At 44.6% G+C, this 19,429-nt stretch overlaps 2 long non-coding RNA genes across 3 annotated transcripts in view; both read right to left on the reverse strand.

The window, feature by feature from the left end:
• LOC147012524 (uncharacterized) overlaps window positions 1-6,810 on the reverse strand; it is a 78,150-nt gene extending 71,340 nt beyond the window's left edge. For both annotated transcript variants that reach the window (XR_015050981.1, XR_015050982.1), the window contains exons 1-2: window positions 6,661-6,810; window positions 3,466-3,537 (exon numbers count right to left, since the gene is read on the reverse strand). This is a non-coding gene — a long non-coding RNA (uncharacterized LOC147012524). The remainder of the gene's footprint in view (window positions 1-3,465; window positions 3,538-6,660) is intronic.
• Window positions 6,811-15,025: 8,215 nt separating this feature from the next.
• LOC147012525 (uncharacterized) lies at window positions 15,026-19,198 on the reverse strand. Its single transcript, XR_015050985.1, has 2 exons — window positions 16,287-19,198; window positions 15,026-15,324 (listed from the first exon to the last, which is right to left on the reverse strand). It is a non-coding gene; the product is annotated as an uncharacterized LOC147012525 (long non-coding RNA).
• Between the last annotated feature and the right edge of the window lie 231 nt (window positions 19,199-19,429).

A 19,429-nucleotide genomic window follows, 5' to 3' on the forward strand; every position in this document is an offset into this window, starting at 1 on the left:
TGGCCCGCCTTGCCCCATGTTCGCAAGAGGAGGCCGACACTCGTCTACTTCTGCATGTGGCAGATGCTGTGCAAAATGGGTGTAAGAAGGTGACCATATGTACCATTGATACTGATGTGGTGGTACTGGCTGTGGCTTCCTTCAGCAAGACAGCTCCTGATGAGCTGTGCATTGCCTTTGGTGTCGGGTCAATTTTTCGGTACATAGCTGTTCACGAAATGGTTTCCACAATGAATCCAACACAGTGTCTGACTCTCCCAGTCCTTCAAGCTTTCACCGGGTGTGACACTGGATCTGCATTCGCTGGCAGAAGAAATAAGACTGCCTGGGAAACTTGGAAGTCTTTCCCAGAGGTGAATGATGCTTTCAATGAACTCATATGCATACCAAGTGAGATCAGTGAAAGATCGATGTTACTACTAGAGCGATTTGTGGTGCTGATATACGACCGAACCAGTGAGAGTACGGAAGTGAATGATGCCAGGAAACAGCTCTTCACACAGAAGTCTAGAACTCTATAGAACATTCCTTCAACCCAGGCAGCACTCAAGCAGCACATCAAGCGCACTTGTTCCCAGGCCAACTGTTGGAACCAGGCATTGGTCCTGGATCCTGAGATGCCAGATCCATCTGACTGGGGCTGGATAAGGGAAACAACTGGGTGGCAGCCGCTTTGGACCACTCTCCCTGAAGCATCACTGCGAGAAAGAGTGCACTGGATGCTGTAAGTGTGCCAAAGCTGCACTCAAGTGCACTGCACTGTGCTTCTGTTCTGGAGGCTGTGAGATTTTGATTATTACCAATAGGATATTCGGAAATTGTGGATAGTGCTAATTTGAAAATTAGTACGAGTGGGAAGATTGATAGTTATCGTGAGCTACATTGATCCGTACTAGTTTGCCGGATAGAAATGATATTTCAAAGGAAGTTGTAATGCAATTTGGTAGAAATATGTGGATATCTTGTGCTCATAGGGTCAAAATGGAAGCGAAGTTTCACTATTATTGCATATGTCCAATCCAGTGTACAAGCTAAAATAAATGTATTAGCAAAAGAATTCCAAAAGTTTTTCACGTAATTTGACCTTGACCTTGATATAAATGCATGTCCTTGGATTCTGGCGATCTCAAAAGTATCATCAAATGAATGAGCACCCCCAATTTAGTTAAAAATGACACCTTAAATGTTTTTCTACACTGTTTGGTTCCAAAATTAAGCGCGTATGAACAATAGACCAGGTGGACTGGCGGCCGGCCATCTTGGATTTGACCTCTCACGGTCCTTAGAGGTCAAATCTGACTTCCCTCCACATCTGAAAATAAACCTTGTGGTATGCACTAACTATGTTAGAAATCTCATGCTTTTCTCATAAAATGCACAATTGTTGTGGTTATCCACTACACTATTGGCGCAAAGTGCCATTAGGGTAGCAAAGCCCGTAAGTTTGGGTGGGACTGAGGTTACACGGCTTTGAATTTGGCTGAGAGGATTTGCTTTGCAATTGTGATTTGTGTCACACGGCTAAGACGATTTGACCCATCGTGTGGCCCAAGGCCTGACCGACCACGTACTGTTACAAAAGGTGGATGGGCCCCGGTCACGTCACAAAACGGTGGTATGAGTGGGTGGTTATGGTACTTATATCTAATGCTACAAGTCAAATCAGTGGATAAAGAAGACTCAAGATAATCGAATTCTCGTGGTGGAAATGTTAAAAATAGAACCACTGGACTCGTAGCTTATCTGGGCCATGGCCTAATATTGTGACCCAAATTTGGTAGCATTCTGACAGGTGGGTCCAGAGAAGAAGATTTGGAAAGAATTTGCGCGACCGCCATTGTAACACAATTCCGGGCATGTGATCAGCATGACCTTCGCAATTTAACATGATGGCTGTGTCCTAATGTTGTAACACAAATTTAGTAGAATTATGACTGTTGGGTCTGGAGAAGAAGATTTTTGAAAGAATTTACGCTATTTTCACAAAAATTGACGGCCAATTTTTACACACTTCCGGTCACGTCATCGGAATGACTGGCAATTTAACATCCCTACACTGGCCTAATGTTGCAGACCAGAATTGGTAGCATTCTGACTGGTGGGTCTGGGAAAGATTTTTGAAGGAATTTGCGTGACCGCCATTTTGACACACTTCTGGTCAGGTGATCGACATGGTCTCCGCAATTTAACATTAGGACCGTGTCCTCATGTTGTATCCCAAATTTATTAGGATTCTGACTGGTGGGTCTGGAGAAGAAGATTTTTAAAGAATTTACACGATTTTCACGTATATTGACCAAGTCGGCCATTTTGACACACTTCCGGTCAGGTGATTGGAAAGACTTTGGCAATTTAACATCCCTACCCTGGCCTAATGTTGTAACCCAAATTTGGTAGCATTCTGACTGGTGGATCAGAAGATTTTGGAATAAATTTACTAAGTCGGCCATTTTGATCTAAGTGAAGTCATGTGACCAGTATGAGCTTTGCAATTCCTGTTACCAGTCATGAGACAAACATTGTTGCCAAATTTCAGCCAGATCGGCTCAGCAGTTTTGCCGGAGAAGTCGAAAAAGGAGACGGACAGACGGACAAAAAGGCGACAAGGCAAGTAGGCGTCGGTGTGTGACGACAATACCTAAACTGGAATGTCAATTGCAGATAAGCTAAAAATGGGTATGAACTAAGTAACTGTTGTACAAACATTGGGCGCTCTCTGGTCAGTAGTTGGTGGGCTAAGTACAAATTCTAGTTGGACAGAAAACAATTAAATAAAAAACACCTTAGAGGTCATGGGTTGCATGCAAAAGACCACACTTCCAATGAATCATCATCATCACCGCCAAGTTAAAATGCAATGATCGAATGATCATCTGAGGAAGGAAGTCAGATGAAACCTGTTACTCAGACCGCAAAACAGACTTTCTCGTTGCCAAATCCCTTTGCGGTGTAAAAACTACTAAACGTTCAGGGAACTCCTGCAAATGTTGCCAAGAAAGTTTGATTGAAATCTGTAAATGTACTTTTCCTCCACAAATAATAACAAAAAAAAAATAAAAACCACAAAACAGCAAAAAAATGATAAATGTACCCGATTTATCATTCATCAAATGAACAAAAGATCATGTTAATGGTAAAAACAGGGTTAGGATATAGAAGATAAATTTATATATTAAACTCGTGCAGTGTGGACCAAGGACAGGCATGATGGGCTGGCTACTCACATGACCTCCTCATCAGTCCAAGTTTCCTTAAAAGATTGAAAACCTGTTTTCCCAAAATTTAATTTTAACTGCTTTTTGGATGAAAATAAAAGGCGAGTCGATTTTGAAAATAAAAGTAAATCTGCTAAATGGTGATTAATGCCTGTTTATGAGGAAGGGAAGAGAGTGGTGGGAGGGAGGACGACAAGTTGGAGGAAAAGTAGATAGATGAGATGAATAAAAAGAGAGAAAAAAAACGAACCTGTATCGGGAACATCTGTAGGACGCATAATCCGTCGAATCTGCTCCATGTTTTGAAGATCCGGGGAGAGCCCTGTAAGAAAACAAATTTCCTAAATTATTTAAATTTCTTAAGTATTTTCATTCATTCTCTGTAATAACAAATCAGCCAAATAAAAATCCATGCTTTGGTATGAAGATCATTAACAAAATCAAATGCCCCACAATAACTTCTGGGTCTGAGCATATAACACATTAACTCATACAGTTCCTCCTTCCAGGTCATCAAAGCTAAGTGTTCCCGGACAAGATACATCGTCTTCTTCTTCTTCTTCTTCTTCTTCTTCTTCTTCTTCTTCTTCTTCTTCTTCTTCACAAAGACTCTTTCCAAAACATGTCATTCACAAATGCTCAGTCCCTTAAACCTTACCACGGTACCGACAGCATACCTTTCCTCCGTACCTTCAACAACCATTAATTTCACCCCTCCCATGATGTCTGTCTCCGTTTATCAAATTGAGGATCATGAGAAGTCCAGTTTTCAGAGGTTGGCTGCACACGACCATCAACTCTCCGTCACATACATTAATGGTGTAAAACCCCTCCATGTCAGTACCCTTCCCCTCGTCATCTCCTGCATGCCAAAATCCTCCCAACTCCACCCCTTATCTGTGCCCTCCTCCCCTTTCAACCATTCCTCCCATCTTCCCCCTCAACACAACCACTCATACCTCAGGATTACCTCTGGCTGCGACTTCAACTCGACTCCCGCCTCTTGTTTGCTTACGTGTTGCACTGTCCTAACAGTGACTCCTCCATTTACATCTCCTCCAACCCCTCTCTGCCAACATGGACCATCATATAACCACCCATCCAAACTCTCTCTTCCTCATATGTGGCAATTTCAATTGTCACTATGCCTATTGGCTAGGTGTTGGTACCTCTCTCCACAGCCATGGCACCACAGGAAAGAACTTCTGTAACTCAAAGGGCCTGACTCAGTCTGTGAACTTTGTGACCCACATTTCAACCAATGGCAATTTCCTCCTTTTTGGACTTGGTAATGACCAACTTTCCTATCAATGTATCTTGTTCTTCCTCCACTCCAATTGGGTCATCTGATGACATGCTTGCGAGAGTCAACATCTCTCTGGATATTGTCAGAGAGCCACCTGAGCGCCAGTGAGTCTGGCAGTTGACTAAAGTTGAAGGGCAGGAACTGCAAGCAGCCATCTCTCTTTCGCACTGGTCTGCTACATGTACCACCCCTGATATTAACTCAGCCCAAGAATTCTTTGACAGAAATCTGCTCTCTCTTACGCAGAAATTAATCCCATCTCGTCTTCAGTTATCACAACCATCCTTCAGTAAACTGAAAGTGGGGTGAGGCAGTTGCCTTAAAACTTGCCTTCTTTTCCTGAAAGGCAATTCCGACTAAGGGTAACCTCAGGACAGGTCAGGTCAGGTATGGGAGCATGCGCCGGAGCAGCATGTCGCTGCGTCCACTTTCCGCCAGTACTCCAGGGGCCTCCATCTGGCCATCCCCCAGGCAGGTGCCTGGCCCATCCCCATCTCCTTGAGATGCCGATCAAGCTGCTGCAACTATGGGGCATGTGGTCGGCCCATTGGCCTCATCCACTCACAAGGCCCCCTCGCTGAGAGAATCTGGTGAGCAGGATCAGCGTCAGGAAAAAGAGCCATATGTCCATACAGCCGCAGCTGACGCTCACGGACTAGATTGGTAACAAATCTTGTCCGAGTCTCTCCCAGCAACCACTAGTTGGACACAAAGTCTGACCAGCGATAGCCAAGGATTCTCCGAAGAGACCCGGTACCAAAGGAATTAAGTCTCCGTCTCAGATCCCTGGTCAGAGTCCAAGTCTCACATCCGTAGAGCAAGACGGGAAGCACCAAGGACCTGGACACTCGGTACAGGCGGTCCAGAACAGGTACAGGTCCAAGTGGTCCAGAACAGGTACAAGCGGTCCAGAACAAATACAGGTCCAAGCCGTCCAGAACAAATACAGGTCCAAGCCGTCCAGAACAGATACAGGCGGTGCAGAACAAGTACAGGCGATACAGTACAGGTACAGGCGGTACAGAACAGGTACAGGTGGTACAGTGTAGGTGCAGGCGGGACAGTACAGGAACAGGCGGTACAGTGCCGGTACATGCAGTACAGTGCAGGTGCAGGCGGTACAGTGCAGGTACAGGTCCAAGAGGTCCAGAACAGGTACAGGCGGTCCAGAACAGGTACAGGCGGTCCAGAACAGGTACAGGTCCAAGCGGTCCAGAACAGGTACAGGTGGTACAGTGCATGTACAGGTGATACAGTGCAGGTGCATGCGGTACAGAACAGGTCCAGGCGGTACAGTGCAGGTACATGTGGTACAGTGCGGGTACAGGCGGTACAGTGCAGGTACAGACGGTACAGTGCAGGTACGGGCGGTACAGGTACAGGCGGTACAGGTACGGGTGGTACAGTGTAGGTACAGGCGGTACAGTTACAGGCGGTACAGTGTAGGTACAGGCGGTACAGGTACAGGCAGTACAGTGCAGATACAGGTGGTACAGTGCAGGTACAGACGGTACAGTGCAGGTACGGGCGGTACAGGTACAGGCGGTACAGTGCAGGTACGGGTGGTACAGTGTAGGTACAGGCGGTACAGTGTAGGTACAGGTAGTACAGTACAGGTTGTACAGTGCAGGTTCGGGTGGTACAGTACATGTACAGGCGGTACAGTGCATGTACAGGTGGTACAGTACAGGCACGGGCGGTACAGTGTAGCTACAGGCAGTACGGTGTAGGTACAGGCGGTACAGGTACAGGTGGTACAGTACAGGTAGTACAGTGCAGGTAGTACAGTGCAGGTACAGGTGGTACTGGCGATGGAGGAATGATTTGCCAAACGATTAGAACAAGAAGATCAAAGAGTGTGTTATTTGAGTGAGGAAAGAATCCCGTCCATCAGGACCCGAAGGGAGAAATCTCGTCTGTTCACCTCGTTCTGTCATCGTCAATCATGACCGCGATCAAGAAATAATCTTGGACCTTCGGAAATTACAACTCTTGAGGCGAATTATGTTTGGAAACATCCCGATTGTTAAAACCAAAGGTGATGACGGAGCAAGACGGAGCAAGACGGAAAACAAGACGTAAACAATGATCCTCGGCCAAGTGTCCGGTCATTGGCGCGAAATCCGATGGTGATTTTACCTTCGAGGAACCGCGTGATCAGGTTATCCACGTTCAGCTCTGGATCCGCCATTCTAACCCAAGTCCGCACCTCGTCCCCACCAACACACTGGTACTCGGCAGGACGTCGAGCGCAACATTCAGCGACGCGTGACGTAACACGTACAACTACATTCGGAAATGACGTCGCCTCAGCGACGCGTGACGTAACACGTACAACTACATTCGGAAATGACGTCGACTCAGCGACGCGTGACGTAACACGTACAACTGCATTCGGAAATGACGTCGACTCAGCTCGTTCATCCGGCTGAACTCGAAAAAATTGAACTCATAAATAGAAGGGACTGGAAGGGATCTGAAGTGTCGCTCTCGCCATCGTCACCTTGTACTGAACATTGTAATGAGACGGAAGGGATGGTGAAGCATTACGGTGCACACAATTGCAGCCAAGTTTCAATTTCAGTTTAAAAACAGAAAACTTGTATTTCCGTAACATTTCACTGATGAAGTCTCGTGTCCCAAGCCTTTCAGAGTGGAATGTTTTCACAGAGATCAAGTTAAAACCAGAAGGACCCTCGATGGAGCTCATACCTCCACCACGTTCATCCCTGATCCACGAGAACATATCGGTCCGAGTCCGTGTTTGAAATATCATGTTATGCACAGGATACAGCACCACATCGTGTTTGGTCCTCACTCTCAATGATGAACAAGGACAAATGTGTCCAAGAGCCGCGTCCAAAAGGTTTTGTCTTCACCAGAAGAAGAAGAAGAAGAAGAAGAAGAATAAGAAGAAGAAGAAGAAGAAGAAGGAGAAAAAGAAGAAGAAAAACGCAGAGCTCTCTCAGAGCCACGTGTCGAGGATAAAAATCAGTTTAAAAATTAAATAATTCTCGTATCGGGATCCGGATTCGGATCTTCACCAAAATCGATTCAATTCTTCCTTGTCACACACCCAACAGGTCCACCAAGTTTCATCCGAATCCATAAACAACTTTTTGAGATATCCTGGACACACACACACACACACACACACACACACACACACACACACACACACACACACACACACACACACACACACACACACACACACACACAAACGCACACACACACAAACGCACACACACAAAAACGCACACACACAAACACACACACACACACACACACACACACACACACACACACACACACACACACACACACACACACACACAAACACAAACACACACACACACGAATATTTCTCTTCTTCCTCAATATCAGGGCCCCGTCACACCTTGACATTTTAGCCAGTGTATGGCAAGGTATCAAAATGTATGTAAAACGCTGGCATACGCTGAACTATTGATGTTTGTTTTTTTTAAAGTTTTGGCCGTATAATAACGTGTTGGACGTCTGCATAACGTATTAGTAATGTATATTATAATGTATATAGTAAATTAGTAATTATATTAGTGATTTCTAGTGCGGTTATGATTTAAATCGTTGAGCGGCAGCCTATTAATTATATTATATTATAACCGCTTGATTCAAGCCCAACACATGCATCAACACTCATCGAGGACTCGACATGTTCAACAGATGTCCATTTGGCATACGCTCTGCTGCAGCAATCTTCCATTGCAAGATGGAGACATTATTGAAAACTGTACGACAGACATTCATATTCCAGGACGACATATTAGTGACTGGCAAGTCATAACATGAACACCTCGAGAACCTAAACGAAGTCCTCAATCAGCTATCACAAGCTGGGTTACACCTCAGGCATGAGAAGTGGACCTTTATGGCACGTGAAGTTGAATACCTGGGTCATCAGATCTCCTGTCAGGCCATTTTGCCATCCGAGCAAAGTTGAACGAATTGTGAATGTACCAATACCACAAAACATTTCAGAACTTCGTGCGTTCCAGGGTATGTTGGTCTACTTTGGTGATTTCCTGCCTCAACGAAGCACGACCGTCGAGTCTCTGCATCTTCTCCTCAAGGAAGGTGTTGTCTGGAAATGGGAATCTGTCCAAACAAGAGAGTTCAAGGCTGATTAACCATGCTGTCCTCGCCGTTACTCGTCCATTACGACCCATCCAAGGAACTTATTCTCAGTTGTGATCGCTCTTCATATGGCATCGGGTGTGTGTTGTTACAGTGTGATATACGACGCATTACTACGGTACGGTGTGATATACGACGCATTACTACGGTACGGTGTGATATACGACGCATTACTACGGTACGGTGTGATATACGACGCATTACTACGGTACGGTGTGATATACGACGCATTACTACGGTACGGTGTGATATACGACGCATTACTACGGTACGGTGTGATATACGACGCATTACTACGGTACGGTGTGATATACGACGCATTACTACGGTACGGTGTGATATACGACGCATTACTACGGTACGGTGTGATATACGACGCATTACTACGGTACGGTGTGATATACGACGCATTACTACGGTACGGTGTGATATACGACGCATTACTACGGTACGGTGTGATATACGACGCATTACTACGGTACGGTGTGATATACGACGCATTACTACGGTACGGTGTGATATACGACGCATTACTACGGTACGGTGTGATATACGACGCATTACAACGGTACGGTGTGATATACGACGCATTACTACGGTACGGTGTGATATACCACGCATTACTACGGTACGGTGTGATATACGACGCATTACTACGGTACGGTGTGATATACGACGCATTACTACGGTACGGTGTGATATACGACGCATTACTACGGTACGGTGTGATATACGACGCATTACTACGGTACGGTGTGATATACGACGCATTACTACGGTACGGTGTGATATACGACGCATTACTACGGTACGGTGTGATATACGACGCATTACTACGGTACGGTGTGATATACCACGCATTACTACGGTACGGTGTGATATACCACGCATTACTACGGTGCGGTGTGATATACCACGCAGTACTACGGTACGGTCTGATATACCACGCAGTACTACGGTGCGGTGTGATATACCACGCATTACTACGGTACGGTGTGATATACCACGCATTACTACGGTACGGTGTGATATACCACGCATTACTACGGTACGGTGTGATATACCACGCATTACTACGGTACGGTGTGATATACCACGCATTACTACGGTACGGTGTGATATACCACGCATTACTACGGTACGGTGTGATATACCACGCATTACTACGGTACGGTGTGATATACCACGCATTACTACGGTACGGTGTGATATACCACGCATTACTACGGTGCGGTGTGATATACCACGCATTACTACGGTACGGTGTGATATACCACGCATTACTACGGTACGGTGTGATATACCACGCATTACTACGGTACGGTGTGATATACCACGCATTACTACGGTACGGTGTGATATACCACGCATTACTACGGTACGGTGTGATATACCACGCATTACTACGGTGCGGTGTGATATACCACGCATTACTACGGTACGGTGTGATATACCACGCATTACTACGGTACGGTGTGATATACCACGCATTACTACGGTACGGTGTGATATACCACGCATTACTACGGTACGGTGTGATATACCACGCATTACTACGGTACGGTGTGATATACCACGCATTACTACGGTACGGTGTGATATACCACGCATTACTACGGTACGGTGTGATATACCACGCATTACTACGGTACGGTGTGATATACCACGCATTACTACGGTACGGTGTGATATACCACGCATTACTACGGTACGGTGTGATATACCACGCATTACTACGGTACGGTGTGATATACCACACATTACTACGGTACAGTGTGATATACTACACATTACTACGGTACAGTGTGATATACTACACATTACTACAGTAGTGTGATATACTACACATTACTACGGTACAGTGTGATATACTGCACATTACTACGGTACAGTGTGATATACTGCACAATACTACGGTACAGTGTGATATACTACACAAAACTACGGTACAGTGTGATACACTACACCTTACTACGGTACAGTGTGATATACTACACATTACTACGGTACAGTGTGATATACTACACAAAACTACGGTACAGTGTGATACACTACACCTTACTACGGTACAGTGTGATATACTACACATTACTACGGTACAGTGTGATATACCACACATTACTACGGTACAGTGTGATATACCACACATTACTACGGTACAGTGTGATATACTACACAATACTACGGTACAGTGTGATACACTACACAAAACTACGGTACAGTGTGATACACTACACATTACTACGGTACAGTGTGATATACTACACATTACTACGGTACAGTGTGATATACCACACATTACTATGGTACAGTGTGATATACCACACATTACTACGGTACAGTGTGATATACCACACATTACTAAGGTACAGTGTGATATACTACACATTACTACGGTACAGTGTGATATACTGTTGCGGATTTGGAAAACTGTCGCACTCAACATTCAGGTCCAAAAGATTTGTTATTTCGGTAAGTATGTGTTTTATAGATAGCTTCCTTGCCCTTGTCTCATGGGTGATTAAATGTAAATGCACTGCGTAGTTATTTTGAGAGTTAGGGTTTTTCTTTCGTTTATTTAACAACACCGACAAGAACAACAACAGGTGCAGACCACTCCAGCTCGGAATAAAAGAACAACGACAACCCTCTTCTCCCGGCATTCTCCGTGCGCTCGCTTGGCAAAGCGCTAAGTGGGGAAAAGGTTGAGCCACGCCTAAAAACGATGAAATGAATGTCGCCTGAGCGAGCGCACCGGGGAGGATATAAAGGAGCAGAGGATCCTCGCAGAGGGAGACTGTCTGGCTGGGCTTGGTCGTCGTCGTCATCTTCTTCTTCCTCCTCCTCCACCATACGATCAAGCACTCGATAGCCACCGTCCCCCCTGGCAAGAACCGAAAGGGGTCGCTCGCCGGTGCCTGGGTTCGGCTCGCCTCTCGCCGGACTGATCAGCTTGAAGACCGCACGAAGCGGACAGGTCCAAGATAGGTCTCAATGAAGACCATTTGGTCTGGTCATTGTGTGTGTGTGTGTGTGTGTGTGTGTGTGTGTGTGTGTGTGTGTGTGTGTGTGTGTGTGTGTGTGTGTGTGTGTGTGTGTGTGTGTGTGTGTGTGTGTGTGTGTGTGTGTGTGTGTGTGTGTGTGTGTCCTGTGGGCCCTGTCTTTAAGTTGTAAATTGTTTAAGTGCATGTGCTGTATAAAATTGCAATTCTCAATAATCGGTTTCGCTCTGCCCTCACGTGATTCCCTCATTTCCCTATTGTAAATAAATATCCGATTGTTCAATGTTCCAGCTCGTCCTCGTCCTTTCCTTCATTGACTGAGCGTGTCGCGTGCTGGGGAATTAGCAGGCCACTACCGTGGCCGTTGTAACGGGACAATCGGACCGACGGAACTCGGCGATCAAACCGCTCGGGACGCACACGGAACAAGCACGCCAAGCAGCTCGTTCCGTACGGGTGCCATCGAAGGTGTGAAGATTCGGTAGATCGCCAAGTGGTCTCGAGGTATTTTGAAGATTTGGCAAATAACCCTGTACCACGTGGTGGAAATATTGACCCTTCACGGTCCAAAAAAAGGACCCGTACTCTTCGGACTATTCCAAAGAAGTACGATCTGAATTCCGGGCGATCGGTTGAGCCGACTCTACTGCTCCACCTGGCGGTCGTGCTCGTCGCTGACGCCAGGCCCCGCAACAATTGGTAGTCAGGAGTGCGATTCGGCCCCTCGGCCTCCGTAGAGAAATTAACGGATTCGGATCAGGGGTGTAGGGAGCAAACACCTCCCCCCCCCCCCCGTTTCTCCAAATTGTGAGCGTTTTTAAATTGTTTCCAGCACGCAACATGTCTAGCCAAGACGAGCTGAGGCAGGTGGGTAATAGTGTAGATGAACCCATGGTCTAGGACACCACCCCCATACAGGAACTTTGCCCACGACCAAATTCGGAGTCCGAAATGGGCGCAGTGGGAGCAGCGGCGCAGGAGCGCCCTCCATCAAATTTCCCCCCTGATCCCCAGCGGGTCCGCGTCCGATCGTGGCGGATCGGCTTCGCAAGAGCCATCGGGCAATGAACAATTAATGTTGATGATGCAGCGGATGGATGCCAAAATGGATGCGAGTGTGCGCGATATGCAGAACAAAATGGATGCGAGCACGCAAACCATCAGGGGTGATTTACAAACAACAGGATGGATGCAAATATGCAAACACTGCGGGATGAGATGCAGTGCATGGGGTTGAACCTCCAGGCAGGGCAGAAGGGCATAATGGCGGTTGCGCGTGACGAAACGTGGTCAATGGAGTGCAAGATGGCAGCGCTACGTGGTGGAATGAATGAGGTGGAGAGGATGAGGGCTGTGAACGGGTACACGCGCAGCTTGGGGGGTATGGAGGCCCCGGGAGTGCTTGTGGTAGCGCGACTCCCCAGCGTGATTGTCCCGGTGTGTGTGGTAAAGGTGAGTATAATGTGAGTGTCCTGGCGTGTGCGAGTAAAATGGCGTGCGTGAGTGCATGCATGGGGATGGACGGACCTGTCCAAACGGGAGACGGGAATGGTGAGCCTACGAGGCCGCGTAGGGTTATTTCAGGAACCGCGCCGGGTTCACGGGATGTCGCGTACGAGGCCCATTTGGCATTTTGCGAACGGCCCTTGCACGCGCGTCTTCGTGGAGGGATTTCGGCGCGGGAATGTTCCGCGTTTCGGGAAAGACCGTCGCGCGGACGGTTAAAATGTAGGCGAGGGTTAGGTGAATTCAGTACAAGGGGGTTGCCATGTGCGCGCGGGCGCGTGTCCGGGGCATCACGTGCTGCATACCGCATGTTCTGTTCGCGAAACGTGCGGAGCGGAACCAAGCTTGGTTTGGTTGCATTTTTACGACCTTTGCAACTTTGGCCGAAAATATCTCGAGAACAAAAAATACTACCCCTCCAGTTTTTTGATATGTTAGAGTAGACAGTATGAACTTTCATTTTCATTCAAGGCCAGGTCAAGGTCACGAGGTCTTCAAGGTCAAATGTCAGGTCAACAAATAATCCACCCATAACTGAACTAGATCGACGAACCGATGCTGGATTTGCATTCTATGGACAATTACCTTTCCAACGACACGAAAATAATCGAGATAGGGCAAGGGGTTGCTCAGATATGAGGATTTGAATTTTGGTGGAAACGCGACATTAGTCGAAAAGGTCAAAAGTTCTCAAGGTCATATCTCGTCAACCCCTCGTCCGATTTAGCTAATATTTTGTATGTGAACATAGACTATCATATGTAACATACATGCATAAAATTAGCCAAATCTGAGGGGGTCGGGTTACAACCCTTGGGTGAACTGAGGTAGAATGACCCAGAAATAAAAATGACCATTTCAGGAAGATCAGACAGGTAGAGTGAGATCAAACAGGTAGAGTGAGAAACGTAGGATTTGATTGATGATGTTTAACAAAGGAGATAAAAACGACCGTTTCAGGAAGATCAGACAGGGAGAGTGAGAAATGTAGGATTTTATTGATGATGTTTAACAAAGGAGATAAAAAACGACCATTTCATCAAGATCAAACAGGTAGAGTGAGATCCGACAGGTAGAGTGAAAAATCTAGGATTTGATTGATGATGTTTAACAAAGGAGATAAAACGACCGGTTCAGGAAGATCAGACTTGAAATGATAATTTACAAATTGAGTCGCAATGCATGAATACAGGTTGTCAAGGTGTGTGTAAAAAAAATTATAAAAAGTAGTGTGTGTGTGTGTGTGTGTGTGTGTGTGTGTGTGTGTGTGTGTGTGTGTGTGTGTACACGTGTCTGGAATGACATCACCAAGGACAGATCAAGCTGTTCTTGGTTTTATTTTTAAATCTCAGTTGTTATTGAAATACAGACAAGATAACAAGTACTGTTTCATCGTTTTTGGTAAATGTATTTTACATACAAATCCTTTTGCAAGAGAAACCTTAAACCGGAGAAATCTTTTTAAGTTTTTGACTTTTGCATGTGCCAGGCATCCACCCAAGGAGGAAAATAGAGTCCAAGCATGTCTGCCGATGTCATGACAACCAGCTGCAAGACAGATCTGCATACCTTGTAGTGCATTTTTGACCAGTTATTCCAAATCCTTTAAAGGACAAGGCACCGTGCTGGGTCATCAGAGCGATTCATGACCATCGATTCACCATCTATGACGGCAGCCTATTCTTGTGGAGGGCCAGCAACACTGTACCAAGTTATCATAGCTTTTTGTTTAAGCAGGTGACTGTACCTGTAAGTAGCAGTGCGCAAAACGTATTATTAACATGTCTTAAAATGATATTAATTTTCAATCAAAAGCAGAATCGGAATCTTTTGTTTTATTACAATAAAGTACAGTAAGTTGTCCTTCGTACACAACTTTCAATAAATAAATTTTATTTAAATCATTTCCACAATTCATCATTCCCGAAAGATCTCGCGTTGTGATTGCCAAGCGACGTGTATTCAAAAGTTCATTTTAATTTGTCATCAAACTTCAAAAACAAAGTAAAGGTGAACAGTAAACACAGCTCGTCCATACGTTTCTTTGTCATAAATACATCTCATCTGTATGTCAAGCCAACAGTTTCAGTTTTTCCCATCACAGCTGGAAGGTGGGTGTCTGTGGGAAAAACAAAATAATATCCCATAACATGGGGAACTGAATAGCAAGCTTGCAAGTGGCAGAAACCAAGCCACTGAAGATCATTTCTTAATTTTAAAATGTAAGCAAAATGTCCACAAAATGCCGAGGTAGTTATGGATGGTAAACATGTTGGTTATACTTGCTCTCAGCAACGCATGTGATAAGAAAGGAAGGAATACATTTCATTGTTTAGCACAAGTCGAGATTTCACAGTTGTTTTGAAACAGTTGGGGGCACGTCACCGTCTGACGATGAATATGAAACATGTCCAACATCTCGTCATTTATTACCAACAAGCATCATACTTATAGTATTCCAATAAAACATGACTATTAACAAGCAGCAAGTTCATCCACTTGCAGGGCAGGACAGTATGGTGACATTTAATTTGTTTCATGCTACAACCGATGCTTATAGTTACATTCGATATTTTTCATTGTCATGGCAACTGAGATAATTGTGGGGTTTATTACCCAACATGCGAAGCACAAAGCGGGGTTAAGCAATTGGCTTTGTCTATCCGTCCGTCTGCAGACGTCGGTCTATGATCCAAGAACTGTTCGATTTAAATTGAATGTTATATTTTGAAAATGAATCGGAAAACAAATTTGCCGTTTAACACTATTTGGCTCTCAATTTGGCAAAAATTGTACGGAAAAGAGTAGCAAGATTTTTATATATTTTTTTGTACTTCACCTGTCTGGCAGTCAAACGAAATTGAAAATCATTCCAACCATGAAACTTGCTGTTGTTTTGTGACGTCATAAAGGACACAAACAACAGGCACGAATAACTAATGTAACGCGTTCGATTGGGCGGTGTTTAAGCATGTCAATGGCGGTAAACTTCCAGGACAATTTGTTTTTTTTAACATCCTTTAAAATCATCATTTTATTTCAATTGAATTATACACTTGAACACTGTCGAACACAAATCACCTTGGAAATTTTTTTAAACTCCAGGTTAGCAGTACTTGGGACAAAATTTTGTGCCATCTCGACCAATCAGATGTGCCACTCATTCTCTCAGCCCTGGGGAATATCAAGGTTCAGACAAATCACAACTCGTAGGAAATTTAGATCGCGCTCGGAAATGCAAAAGAAGGGTTTAAAAGACCCTTCACATGTCCTTTTTCTTGAGACTGCGCAGGGGAAGGTGTTCTCTGAAATCTCTAATTTATCATTGTGTCTGTTAGCACCACATTCCACAAGTAAACACACCAGGCTGTTGGCATGCCAAATGCAAAAAAAAAGGAAAGAATGCATACATTGTTCAACAATTCAAGGCTCAGAGGAGCTTGTACATGTATTACGTACAGAGTACAAGGACACATCGTGACTGAGACTATGAAGGGTGAACAATGAGTGGGAGGGACATAAATATGTATGTGGTTGTTTGGTGCTGAAAACGTTTGTAGAATAATACAGTTAAATCATGTGGCTGCATTCTGAAGCTTCTCTATCATGATTAATGACAACAAAAATGAACAAAATATCCCCAAATGGCTAAATTGTGGTCTCCGAGCCCTTTGGCTTGCTGAATTCCCAATGCATCAAGCCAATACTAATGTGCATTCATGGTGTTCATTTAAAAAAAAAAAAAAAGATTATGATGATATGGACCTTCAAAAAATAAAAGAAATCTTCATGTATGGTATGATTGCAATACATGAAGAGGTGTGCATGACATCATCAGCGGCCACAATGTAACCATCACCTTACACTCATCAAGAACATAAATGGAACGGAAGGATGATGTTCTCATGGCAATAGAAGGTTTACTAGGCCGAAACCTCTGGTGTGAAAGGTTAAATGTCTCCATCTGAATCTCCATCTCCATGAATATCATCATTCCCGTACATTACAAAAAATGGTTGTATCTGTAACCATGCTACTTAATGAAAAAAGTGGAGCAACAAAATGAAAAAAAAAATTGAATTAAATTTTAATTGTGCAAATCCAGTTTAGATTAATTAGGGTGAACAATCATGCCATATCCACTTGTATCAAGGAGACCAGTTTTCTATCACCAGGACTTCTTTAACAGCGTTTTAGTGTGGGATCAGCCTGGGATCGTTTTTGGGCCCCAAGTCTTTCACAAACCAGCTGGCTCGGCCTGATGTTCGAGTGGAGGTGACAGGAATTTATCATTTGTTCCGGGTGCCGGCGATAGCTCACCGACTCTTCATGAAGAATACCGTGGAATATTTAACGTCCACCAACTAATTCCGTTTAATGTCGATCCGAGGGACAGCAACCACATTGATGAATCACCCTACCAGTGAATTACCGGGATGACAGTTTATAACTGGGTCGGGATTCAAACCCAGGGCTAGACAGGTGAGAGGAGAGTGTGCGTACCTCGAGAGTCTAAGCAATCTTGCCAGTCCATAAGGAAAGCTGATTGTACAGCAATAATTAAAAAAACTAAACGTATGCTACATAGGTGATCATCTTACAGCATGCAGGGGAGGAGTGGGGGAGAGATTTTAAATCGATAGTGGACATGCCAAGCAATATGAGCAGAAAGCTTTGGGGTTAATGTACACATAATGATCACAAAATGGCAGCATTTCCATCTTCCACCTTGCCCCCTCCCTCCCCTACATTCTCCTTCCTCACTTCATCTCACCTCCAAGCCTGTGTCTCCTTCATTCACCACTACTCAACTCAACACTCTTTACCATCCCCCTTACACACTTAATACTGTATACCGGTTATTATTCCTTTGTATAATCACAAACAAGGTTTCATCTGTGTTATAGAAATGGAAAGAAAATGTCGAGAACATGGCCATGCATTGGCTAAACATCCATTTACAGGTCGTTTTCTTTTTGATTTTTAAACACACAATGCCATCACAAGTAGTAAAATGGCGTGGTGATTTGAGTACTTATCTCATTTTTCAGAGGCCACAGGTTCAAACTTCATAGCTGATATCTGGCCATTGTCTCAATGTCCTTCATACGTGTTCAAGTTAGAGAGCGTGAGGGACAGGACAGACTCTCTATCTATAAGCTGACGTTATCAGCACTCACGCTGCAATGCCAAAGGCATCAGCAATCATTGCATCTTCTTGCTATGCATATTTTGGCGTTTGATCATCGGCAATTATGCCATTTGGCAAAAGCTACTCAAAACTTACAATTCAGAATGATTATTTACAACCTGATAATTTCCCAAGGATCGTCTTGACCGAATGGCACATTATTTTGGGGTACATAGATAGAGTGGGGTACAGTATATACAGGAGGATATTGGGACCATGCTCTGGGCAGAGCATTGGTGCTGCCGAAGCAGTCTCCTTGGCTATTGGGCACAATCCTGGACGGGTCGCCAGACCGACGCAGTATACCAGCATGCTGGCACTCATTTTGTCAACCTCGGAAGGATGACAGGATGAGTCAACCCCACCTGGTATTAATTCAGCTGCTGAGTGGGATTTGAACTCAGGACCCGAGGATCCAAAGCCCGCCACCCTAACCATTAAGCCAACACCAGGGTATATAGAGTGGGGTGCAAAAGTACGAGTCCAGTAGGAAATTTATTAATTTGACATGACAGCAAAATAAACTCGAAAGCATCTCAAAATGTAAAGCCCGTCCACGTCCGCTTGTAGTTGAAATAAACTGGACGAAAACGCAAGTTTAAAAACAAACAAACATTAAATTGTACATTTTATTAATTTGTGTTCTCCACAACCTCACAATAAAGGCTCGTGCAAGAGTTGATGATAAAAGCTCAATTGGTAAAAATATTACCTCCTGGACGTGCACACTGAATCTCAATAGTAAACAAGCATTTTGATTAAAACATTTATAGTTGGTCTACCACTTCACCGATGACGTCATCCTTACAACCCATTATTCCTCATTGGGAGTACAATGAGACGTGCCAAGTTTCAAATTTCTCCGATCAGCAGTTTCAGGGATATGTTTTAATTTTTGGCGTTTAATCCAAAATAGCGACCATACCACATGACCTATGACATCACAATTTATCAGTAAAATATTCCCCATTGTGGGGAGGGAGGGGGGGTTGCTCCCATCCTGAAAATTTTGTATCAATCAGACAGGTCCAAT

This window comes from Eptatretus burgeri, chromosome 14 (genome assembly GCF_056783735.1).
Source record: "Eptatretus burgeri isolate ZD-2024b chromosome 14, Ebu_testis_v1, whole genome shotgun sequence".
Taxonomy (NCBI): domain Eukaryota; kingdom Metazoa; phylum Chordata; class Myxini; order Myxiniformes; family Myxinidae; genus Eptatretus; species Eptatretus burgeri.